At 43.0% G+C, this 12,092-nt stretch overlaps 1 protein-coding gene across 2 annotated transcripts in view; it reads left to right on the top strand.

Moving 5' to 3' along the window:
- The window catches only part of KCNH1 (potassium voltage-gated channel subfamily H member 1), a 427,208-nt gene that overhangs the window by 290,509 nt on the left and 124,607 nt on the right, over positions 1–12,092 (top strand). The window lies entirely within an intron of this gene.

Genomic DNA, 12,092 nt, shown 5'->3' with positions numbered 1-12,092 from the left:
TTGCCATTGTTCTGTCCAGTGGGATAAGGTCAGCTGCCTTCATAGCCTCTAGTGCTTCCTCAATATGGCCCACTATTTTCTTTCCCCCTCTGACCATTCTCCTCCCTTGGGGTAAGGCCTTATGCTTAAAACTTATTAGGGAAATACTGAGGATGAGTATGAGGTAAAGCAGAGCTTCTCAAACTTCAGAGGGTATCAACATCACCTGGAGAGTTTGAAAAAAACACAAATTCCTGGACCTCACCCCCAGACATTCTGATTCAGTAGGTCTGGGGTGGGCCTGAGAACTTGCATTTCTACCAAATGCCTGTGCCCAAGACCACACTTTGAGAAGCTCTCATGCGATATTATGATTCATGATAAGAAATGCATGTTTAGTCTTTGTCCCTATCTTTGGCACAGAGCTGCTAAAACCCTTGACATTTTCTGTGATGAAAGCAATAAAGATGTCTCTTGATGTGTTAACGGGGTGACTTGTGGGCCCCGCCGAAAGGTGGAGGCCGGTTGCCGATGGAGCCAACCACGTGGTACAGACTTGGAACTTTCAGCCCCGCCTCTGACCAGGGAAAGGAGAGACACTGGAGACTGAGCTCAGTCACCAGCAATGCAATCAAGCATGTCTATGTAATGGATCTGCCATCAAAACTCAGAAGGATGGATTTGGAGAGCTCTCAGGTTCGTGAACCCGAATGCTTCCATGTACCACCGTGCTAGACCCCAAACTCCACAGGGGCAGAAGTCTCTGTTTGGAGCCTCATCCTATATGTGTCTTCATCTGGCTATTGATTCATATCCCTTAATATCCTTTGTGATAAACCAGTGATCTAGTGAGTAAACTCCGGGAGTTGCTGATGGACAGGGAGGCCTGGCGTGCTGCGGTTCATGGGATCACAAAGCGTCAGACATGACTGAGCAACTGAACTGAACTGAGGAAACGAATTTCCTGGGTTCTCTGAGCCCCTGTAGCAAATGAACCTAATACAAAGAGGATGTCGTGGGACTCTCTGATGTACAAGCAGACGATCAGAAGCACAGGTGACAACCTAGACTTGCATTGGGAACTGAAGTAGGGGGCTGTCTTTGGATTGAGCCCTCAGCTTATTGGAATCTGATGGTCTCAGAAATGAGTTGAATTGTAAGACATCCAGTTAGTGTCGGAGAATTGGTGATGGCATGTGGGAAAAGCGAACCCACATTGGGTTTGGATCTAACTCTCTTTGTGCATGCTAAAGTCAGTTGTGTCTGATTCTTCGTGACCCTATGGACTCTAGCCCACCAGGCTCCTCTGTCCATGGGATTCTCCAGGCAAGAATACTGGAGTGGGGTGCCATTTCCTCCTCTGGGGGATCTTCTCAACCCAGGGATTGAAGCCATATCTCTTACGTCTCCTGCACTGGCAGGCAGGTTCTTTACCACTAGCACCACCTGGGAAGCCCAGGTTCTAGTTCTCTTCATACCTTGCATAATTGAACCTAGACAAACTCACCTTTTTGGAATAGTGTCTTCAAGTGTTAGTCAACTGCGTTTACTGAGCACCTACTGAATGGAAAGAAATATGCCCCTGAAATGACCCCACCACTCCCTGCAGTCTGGAAAGTCACTATTTAAGGACAAGCACAAGCCTATATGCTTCAGGAGAAGGTACCCACCCAAAGCCGAGGACTGAGGAGACTGGAGTCAGGGGTGACTGATGGAGAGATGTTCACAGTGGGTGGTTCAAAAGAGGAAACTAAGATTTATTTCCAATCCACCCCATGCCAGCATTGTGGTTGGCATTGTTGGCATTTATCACGTTAACTCATTGAGTCTTCACTGAGACTCTGAGAGGTGGAGATTACCCTCTCCCTTTCATAAATGAGGAAACTGAGGTTCTTATGACTTGAGTTAGTGACAGGACCAATAATTCAACCCCTTGGTTCCTTCTCTTTGGAGCCTGAGCTGTGTTCATTGAACCATGTTGCTTCCCAGCACATGACTCACTTGAGTACTGAGCTAATGTTTGTTGAATTAAAACATCTCATGATTAACTTAATGAAGGAACATTTCCAGGAAATAACCTGGAAATGGTCCTTAACCATTCTGCAATTAATTCTTGTTATTTTATATTGAGCATTTATTTTGTACCAGGTACTGTGATAAGCAATTTATATACATTATACCACTTATTTAAAAATAAACCAAAAGGTAATTATTAAAGTCTACTATATATGATGAAATTTAGAGAGGGTGAACCCATCATCTCAAGGTTGGGGGTGGAACCAGGATTCCAAATTGCACCTTTTTGTCTAAAGTGCAAACTGCATTCTCCTATGCTGGCTTGATCTGCTGGCATGGCAAGGAGCCTTTACTTCTTTTCCTCCCCTTTGTTGCTACCCATTTCTTCCCAGACAATGAGTTACATAGCTTTGGGCTTCAAATCACAGGAAATAAGGTTTTGAAAGTGAGTTGCCAGTCACCATGCCAATATAAACATCCTCACTCCCACTCTGTCATTATCCCATTAGAATAAGCAAAAGCAATAACAGTAGCAAAGACCAAAAATACATTAACAAAATTAGATGTGTTGCAGTCATGTGGGCCAGATGACATGAAATAAGAACTAGATCTGGTTTCCAGGCCTCATTCCCTACCCTCTCTTCCTGTCTCCATTGCCCCGCACCCGACCACTTACTCTTACCCTTCAATTCTTCCTAATCCACAAGCGGCTTCATTCAGAACCACTCAGTAGTCATTCTGTCAGCTGGTATGTCCAAGTTCTTCAACATTTATGGATTTTAGAGATTCCTTTGAAAGCATCTGTTTGTACACTATGTGGTGGTTTCAGACACGTCTCTTCTGGACTGCCGTATTTTCCTGTAATGATAAATTTTGAGTCCACCTGAGGCTCAGATGGTGAGGAATGTGCCCGCAATGCAGGAGACCTGGGTTCAATCCCTGGGTTGGGAAGATCCCCTGGAGGAAGGCATGGCAACCCACTCCAGTATTCTTGCCTGGAGAACCCCAGGGACAGAGGAGCCTGGCAGGCCACAGTCCATAGGATCGCAAAGAGCTCGACACAACTGAGCAACTAAGCACAGCACAGCATGCAGGTAAAAGACAGACTCCATTCAGACTACTGTTCCTCGCTGTTGTCTTGAGGAAAGGTTCTTGGGTGTGTGTACTCTTTACAGGTGACTATAGGGCTTCCTTGGTGGCTCAGACGGTAAAGCGTCTGCCTACAATGTGGGAGACCAGGGTTCAATCCCTGGGTTGGGAAGATCTCCTGGAGAAGGAAATGGCAACCCGCTCCAGTATCCTTGCCTGGAAAATACCATCGACAGAGGAGCCTGGTAGACTACAGTCCACAGGGTCTCAAAGAGTCCGCACGACTGAGCGACTTCACTTTCACTTTTTCACAGGACAATGAGCTGTGTAGATAGATACACTGGGGGTCTGTATGTTCCTGCTCCATACTCCAGACACTTTAACACAGTATCCCATTTCCCTAACAATCCAGGGAGGTAAACAGGTATTTTTCCTGCTGTCAGATGAACAGAAATGAAGGGGGATGGAAGTAATTTGCCCCTGGCCACACAGCTCTTAAGTGGCTGAACTGACATTTCAACCCAGGAGGGTGTAACTCTGAGGATAGCATCTTTCCTTCAGATAACATTATGGGTGCACAGGTTTCTGCATTCCCTGATCAGGATTTGCTGGGCTACACCTAACATAGGAAGCAGAAGATTCAACTTCTGAGCTCTTTCTCTGCCTTCTTAGACTCTACTTTCTGTATGTCATTCATGTCGTGGAAGTGGGAGAATGTCTCTGAACTGCTTGGAAATCTCAATGCCTATGTTAGGTGTGTTAATAACTTTCCCTCCAAACCCACCAGTGTAGCTACCTGACTTAATGAGCATTTCGTCCTCATCAGATGGCTGGCCAATGGGGAATTAAGGATCATTAGACTGGTGATTTTGTTTTAAGGGAAATTCATATAACAAGTCTTTTTCATTTTTCTTCAAAAAAAATGAAGAAATTAAGCCTCATTTTAAAAAAAGAGCTGTAGTAAGGCATGATCTTAATGGATATTGAATTGCAGGCGCTCCCTAGTTTAAAGCAAATTTAGAAAGAGCTTCTATTTCCTCAGTTTTTCTTGTTGGTACCTATGAAACCTGAGGGTGCTGCATAGCCAGAGAGGAAGAAGCATTAAAGAAGCAAGGAGGGGAGAGAGGGAGAGAGAATGTTATAGTCTATATTCAGAAACTGGCTTTTTATAGAGAAGCAACTCTTTCCATCTACCTTTGCACTTAAAAAAGAGAAATCAGTGAATACCCAATGTGCTTGTTTGAAGAGGAAATCAAAACTAATGTTTATGTCCATAGAGTTTGACAACATATTGTCAATTAAAACTTGGATTGCAATAGAAGATAGACTCAGTAGCATGCTTCCCAAAGTTCCCAGGAGTAGCAGCATCACCTAGGTGCTTGTCAGAATAAAAACTCTCTAGGGCCCACCTTGGTGGCTCAAATGGTAAAAAATCTGGCTGCAATGCAGGAGACCCGGATTCGATTTCTGGGTCGGGAAGATCCCTTGGAGAAGGGAATGGCAACGCGCTCCAGTATTCTTGCCTGGAAAATCCCATGGACAGAGGAGCGTGGTGGGCTACAGTCCATGGGGTCTCAAAGAGTCAGACATAATTGCGCAATTTTCTTTTTTTTCGGGCCCACCGAATACCTACTGAATCAGAAATTAGGGTTAAGGCCCCTTCAAACTGTTAAAAACCCTGATGAACTTTTGCTGGGTATTAAGAGTACAGAAACAAACATAGGTTTGAGGGTAGAGTCTTCTTTACATTCTAGTTTATTATGTAGAATTCCCCATTGAACCAAGTCAGTGTGGATAGACCCATAAACTACCAATAGAGGACAATGATTTTTAAATGATTACAAAAAGGAAAAAGATTCATATTCTTTATCTCTAAGTGTTGATAGAGATAAGCTTTGCCAGCTGAAGGGGCACCTTATTATTTACAGTTATTTTTCTTCTTGAATTTTGAAGTCCATTATGCTGTGCAAGTTTGTTTATTAAAAGCTGGAGTGCATTTTCCAACAGAAATAATTTTATGAATAATGACCAACTTCCTGGAGAAGCCTTCAAGTCTGTTTAACTCACCGATTATTAGAAGTATGCTAGGGACGTCCCTGGCAATCCTGTGGTTAAGACTCTTTGCTTCCAATGCAGGGAGCGCAGGTTCAGTCCCTGATTGGGGAACTAAGATCCCGCATGCTTCGTGGCACTGCCAAAAAATAAGTAACAGAGCAAACAAAATAAAGAATTAGATTGTTCTATTAAAAGTGTGCTAGTGAGAGCTGACAGCTCTGCAGAAGCTGGTCACCTGGCATTCCAGAGATGCCCTTCTAACAACAGGACAGTTTCCTGCCTTCTTTGCTTCCCCTTGGTAGCAGGTAGATGAGCTGCACCTGGAGTAGGCGTACCAAAGAGGGACAGGAGAGGGGAAGGGGTGTGGCTGATAAGTCTATTTGTTGCAGAGAACAGTCAGCAGCTTAGGACCTGAGGCCTGTTCAACACTCCTTAGTACAGACTCCCTCCTTGAACATCTTTCTGTCCCACCAAAGATCCTAGGGGTTGTGCTGCCTCCTTCCTTTTCCATTGCCTTTAATATATTGTGTCCAACTAGGGCTTCCTAATATTTGGGGCTCACAGAACAGACTCTCAGTTTCCCTTCTCCCTTGCCTTTTGAGGAACTGTGAAGAAATCTATCCAGGTGCTAAAAGAAAGCTGACTAGAAGCTTAAAAAGTGTCCTTATTAATGCTGGTCCTTCCATCAGCGTGCCCCATGACTGCTGTGACCCCCTGCTCATCTGCTTCCTCACCTCCCCTCTGCTCTCTTCTCTTTTCCTTTTCTTATCACTTTGATCTGCTGGAGGAAAGTTAACAAAAGAAGAAAGAGAGAAAAGTATATGAAACAACCCAAGAAAATTTCTTAAAACAAAGGGCATGAATTCTTGGGTTGAAAAGGCCAATTGAAAGCCTAGCACAGTAGACGGAACCTGAACCAGAGCAGATGGTACATCTGTATACATTTTTAGAACATTGTAAAAAATGAATTTCTAGAGAGGAGAAAGAAAACAGGTTCAGTATGAAAGAGGAAGGGTCTGAATGCTTTTGGCTTCTCAACAGCAAGACACTGGGGAAATGTTCCCAAAATTCTGGGAGAAATGATTTCTAATCTAGAATTCTACACCCAGACAAGCTATTAACTGAGTATGAGTCAACATGTTAGGTCTCAAAGGTTTTGCTCCCTTCTCAGAAAGCTATTAGAGGATGTCTTTGACCAACAAAAAGGAAAAAGCCAAAACAGAAGACACAAGATACATACATCGAAGGCTCAGACTCAATAGGTGGAATGACTTCCTGGGTGGATGCGTCCACACAGCTGACAGTGGAACAGTTCAGAAGCTTCTAGCGAGGACTTCTTTGAGGAAATGAAGTGGATAGATGAACTAATGGGTTTTAACATATTAAGAAGAGATGTATTTATCTGTGGGAGAGTCTGGAGTCAAATTAGCGACAGCTAAACCAAGCAAATGAAAAGACAAAGTCTATTATTAGAAAACATTGCAGGAAAGGAAAAGGAACCACTGTCGTCACATGAAATGTAACCACAAGACTTATCTGTGACTGGCATTCATCTAGTTGTGATACAAACAGATAATTGTCTAACCAAAGTGATGGTATAATATTTTGGGAGGGTGGGACAATGGGAAAATGTACTGGGTTTGAGTCTGAGATTGGAGGGAAGGGAAGGGGAAGGGAGTGGAAGCTAAATTCCCAGAGGTCAGTGGATAACACCTGAAACTAAAGTATCTGGACACAGCAATCTGAGCATGATATTCAAATGCAGAGATCAGTAGCGAAGCAATCAGCTACTTGAAAGTGGGTGCTTCTGCAGAAGAGGAGATAGGGTGAAAAGGAAGAAGGCCAAGGGGACTAAGGATTTTATGAAATCTTAGCCACTTAACTCTTTAAACAGTGTATATGTATAATGTATACAAAAAGAATTACTAAACTTTCTAAAGAGAGAGGGAAACTTTTGCTGCCTTTCCTCCCAAAGTCCATGCAGAGATTTCTAATTAAGGGTCAGAGAATATTGTCTTATTTTTCTCTGGGTGGGACACAGAGCTTCAGTGTGATAGAATGTTAACTCTTTTTTTTAACCTGCTCTTATCCAAATCCACAGTTTGGTTTGGGGTTGGCAAAGGCCCTCTTACTTCTTTCCCATCTTGGGAGGACCCAACTGATCCACAGTGAGAGTCACCCAGGGCACTCCCCACACTGTGGAGTTCAGCCCTGACAGTGACGTGACTGTCTCCCTCTCTCCCTCCCCACATCTCATTCAAACGTGTTCAAGTCATAGCTCGACTTCAAGTCTTCCAGTTCGATTTCGAGTATTTAAGGGCATAATACATCATATATAGACATCAGTAAATAAAATACACACATTCAAAGCATATAACCGTTGGACCATAAAGAAGGCTGAGCACCAAAGAATTGATGCCTTTGAATTGCGGTGCTGGATAAGACTCTTGAGAGTCCCTTGGACTGCAAGGAGATCAAACCAGTCAGTTCTAAAGGAAATCAGTCCTGATTCATTGGAAGGACTGATGCTGAAGCTCCAATACTTTGGCAACTCCTGATGTGAAGAGCCGACTCATTGGAAAAGACCCTGATGCTGGGAAACATTGAGGGCAAGAGGAAAAGGGGGTGACAGAGGGTGAGACGGTTGGACGGCATCGACTTAATGGATATGAGTTTGTGCAAACTCCAGGAGACAGTGAAGAACAAGGAAGCCTGGCACGCTTCAGTCCACGGGGTTGCAAAGAGTCAGACACAACAACAATAAACCCCACTTCACATAAAATTAGAGAAGGGACATTGAGAGAAGAAGTACCCATTTTTAACAATAATGATATTTCATAATCATAAATAATAATTGAATAAGGTCCTCCTGCGGAGCCTTAACCTTCCACAATGCCTCAGAAGCAGGCAGGGGTGGGAAGAGTGGGCATCACTGCCTTAACTGACCAGCACACCAGTTTCTCAGACCTGCACCTGGTTCGCAGATCATGGACAAGAGAGCTATTCTGATTGTATTAATTTGTTATAACTCTGTTTTTAAGCTCCAAGATTCAATTAACTTTCAGCAGCCATTCTGAGAAAGGCACCTCTACTCGGCATGGATGACCTCTGGTTCACAGTGGAGCAGAAAACCGAGCTGAGGCAGAACTGCCATGCAGGCTCGTTGAGTGAGAGTCAGACTCCTTGGGAACAAAACTGTCCTTGATCACGCTTGGTGGCATTACTGGACAGGAGGAGCTGTGGCCCCTCTTGTGTTCGAGGTTATTTACGAGCTTAGAAGAGCTGGCGTCTGCATTCTTCAGGTTGGATGACTTCTGCTTTTTATCTGGCCCCTTTTGTTCAGATGGGTACCACTCCTGGCACCTGTCCGGAGCTGGCAGCATGCTTTCCCATCCTCATTTACAATTCTTGTTGGATAGATTTGTGTCTTCAGTTTTCCAGGCAGCCGTGTCCAATGCTGCCAGACATTTACCTGAAGATTTCCTTCCCTTCCCTCTATATCGCTGCCTTTCTTTCACTTTCCCTCCCTTAGTCTGTCAACCCGAGGAAGATTATTCAAAAGAAATGATTGGGGTGTGTCTGTACAATGGGTTATATTCATCGGTAGAGAGGAATGAACTGTTGATACATGCAACAGTGTGGATGGACGTGAGGGGCATTTTAGTCAGTGAAAAAAAGCCAGTCTCAAAAGCTTATACTGTATGATCCTATTTCTATGCTGTTCTTGAGATGACTTAATTATCAAAAGGGAGAAGAGATTAGTGGTTGCTGGGGGAGTGAGTATAAAGGGATAGCAAAAGGGAGATGGCTGTGGTGATGGAATATTTCTGTATTTTGATTGTGGTGCTTGGTACACATGAATGTACACATGTGATAAAATGATGCAGAACTATAGCTATACTTTATAACAATGTAAATCATTCAGTTTTTTCTATTATCCTCCAGTTATATAAGCTGTAACCAGTGAGGTAGTTAGGTGAAGGGTACACACATGGATATCTCTATACTATCTTTACAGATTTCTGTGAATTTATAATTATTTTTAAGGTAACACTTTTTTTCTTAATACAAATTGTTGATATGTGCAACAACATGGATCAATCTCAGACTAATTAGACTGAATGAAATAAGCCAGGCAAAAAAGGAAACAGAAGAAAATACAGATAGACTACATCCAAACTAAAACCTTTAGCGCTGCGAACCATACCATCAAGAAAGTGAAAAGACAACCCACATGATATAAGACACTGTTTGCAAATTGTATCTGATAAAGAATTTATATCGAGAATATATTAATAACTTATAACTCAGTAATAATAAGACAAGTCCAGTTGAAAAATGGGCATAGGATTTGAGTGGACATTCTCCAAAGAAAGCATGCCAGTGGTCATGAAGCACATGAAAAGACGTTTAACGTCATCAGTCATGTGAGAAATACAGACCAAAGCTTCAGAGAGAGATCAGTTTACACTCACTAGGATGGCAATAATCAAAAAGACAGGTGATAACAAGTGTTGATAAGGTTGCGGAGACATGTGGAACCCACAAACACCACTAGTGGAAATGTAAAATGGTGCAGCTACTTTGGAGGATAGTTTGGCCGTGGTTCAAAATGTTAAACATAATTACTGTATGACACAGTAATTTTACTCCAAAATAATTGAGAACATGTTCAGACAAAAGCTTGCACACAAGTGTTCATAGCAGCATTATTTATCAGTAGAAAGGCCTCAGTGCCTATGAACTGATGACTGGATAAGTGAAATACGGAATCTCCATCCCATAGGACATTAGTCAACAATAAAAAGGAATGAAGTACTGATACATGCTACAGCGTGGATGAACCTTGAAAACTCTATTCTAAATGAAGCTAGTTACAGGAGGCCACATGTATTATTTGATTTGTATGAAATGTCCAGAATAGGCAAATCTATAGGGACAGAGAGTAGATTTTCAGTTGCCTAGGGCTAGGGGATTGGGGAGGAAATGAGGAATGACTAATAATGGGAACAGGGTTTCCTTTGGCGAAGCGTGAAAATATGCTATACTTAGATTGTGGTGATGATTGCACAGCTTGAGCAATGTACTAAAAGCCCTTGAACTGTACACTTTAAATGGAGGTATTGTATGGTGTTTAAAGAGAGTATATACCATACGATTCCATTTATATAAAATATTTTAAAATGCGAACTAGTCTACAGAAAGCATCAGCAGTTTCTTGGGGATAGAAGGGTTAGGGGGATTATAAATGGACATGACCAAATTTTTAGGGGTGATGGATATGCTACTGTCTTGATTGTGCTGATTGTTTCATGGGTGTATATGTGTCAGAACCCAACAAGTTGTATACTGTAACATGTACAGTTTATTGTATTTCAGTACAGTTACTCAGCCGTGTCCGACTCTTTGTGACCCCATGAACCGCAGCACACCAGGCCTCCCTGTCCATCACCAACTCCTGGAGTCCACCCAAACCCATGTCCATTGAGTCGGTGATGCCATCCAACCATCCCATCCTCTGTTGTCCCCTTCTCCTCCTGCCCTCAATCTTTCCTAGCATCAGGGTCTTTTCCAGTGAGTCAGCTCTCCGCATCAGGTAGCCAAAGTATTGGAGTTTCAGCTTCAAAATCAGTCCTACCAATGAACACCCAGGACTGATCTCCTTTAGGATGGACTGGTTGGATCTCCTTGCAGCCCAAGGGACTCTCAAGAGTCTTCTCCAGCACCACAGTTCAAAAGCATCAATTCTTCAGCACTCAGCCTTCTTCACAGTCCAACTCTCACATCCATACAGGACCACTGGAAAAACCATAGCCTTGACTAGACGGACCTTTGTTGGCAAAGTAATGTCTCTGCTTTTTAATATGCTGTCATTGTATTTCAGTTGCTTCTTTTTTAAAATAAGCCATTGCAAAAACATATGCAATTCACTAATGGGACAAACACATTTGTTGGGCACCAGTGTAGCACTAGCTCCCAGGGTTTAATGGCAAGGAAAAGCTGAGTCCAGCCTGCAGGACTACCCCGTAAGGGCACAGGCGAGCAAGAATGCAATTGCAAAATGGCATGTACAGTGTGAGCTCGACAGAAATACGGTCCCTGACTTGGGATTTTTCGGCTTTACAGTGGTGCAAAATTGATATGCCTTCAGAAACTGTACTTCCAATTTTGAATTTTGATCTTTTCCTGGGCTAGTGATTTACAGAGTGATTCTCTTGGGATGCTAGGCAAGTGGCAGTGAGCTGCAGCTCTTAGTCAGCCATGCGATCATAAAGGGAAACAACCATCTTGCTTTTCACTTTCAGTACAATATTTAACAAACTACATAAGATATTTCACAGTTTATTATAAAATAGACTTTGTGTTACATTGTCCAATTGTAAGCTAATGTATGTGTTCTGAGCATGTCTAAGGTAATTAGGCTGAGCTATGATGCTGGGTTTCGAAGATCCCCTGGAGAAGGAAATAACAGCCCACTCCTGTATTCTTGCCTGGAGAATCCCATGGACCATGGAGCCTGGTAGACTACGGTCCATGAGGTCGCAAAGAGTCGGACATGACTGAACGACTTCACTCTCACTTTCTTTCACTTTTTTTCACTTTCAGAATGCTCGGTAGATTACATGTATAAGTGCATTTTTAACTTAAGATATTTCCAACATATGATGGGTTTATCTGGATGTAACTGTGTGATACGTTGAGTTAGATTTGTATGCTTGGGAAGTCTCATAGTCACCCTCATGGGGACAGATGGAGGGGAGGAGTGCTGGGGAGGCTTCCTGGAAGAGGTAGCACTTGAGCTTAGCATCCAAAGGCAGATACAGTTTACACATGGAACGTGGAGTTTTCTGATGACATAATGGACACGTAGGGGGAGCAGCAGTAGCACGTAGTGTGTGCTTGTTACATCTCAGAGGGGACCTGACTTTATTCTGTTCATATCAAAGCATGCT

The sequence above is a fragment of the Oryx dammah genome, unplaced genomic scaffold (genome assembly GCF_014754425.2).
Source record: "Oryx dammah isolate SB20612 unplaced genomic scaffold, SCBI_Odam_1.1 HiC_scaffold_21, whole genome shotgun sequence".
In the NCBI taxonomy this organism is placed as follows: Eukaryota; Metazoa; Chordata; class Mammalia; order Artiodactyla; family Bovidae; genus Oryx; species Oryx dammah.
The sequence above is the reverse complement of the archived record's forward strand: the minus strand, read 5'-3'. Positions and strand labels throughout refer to the sequence as shown.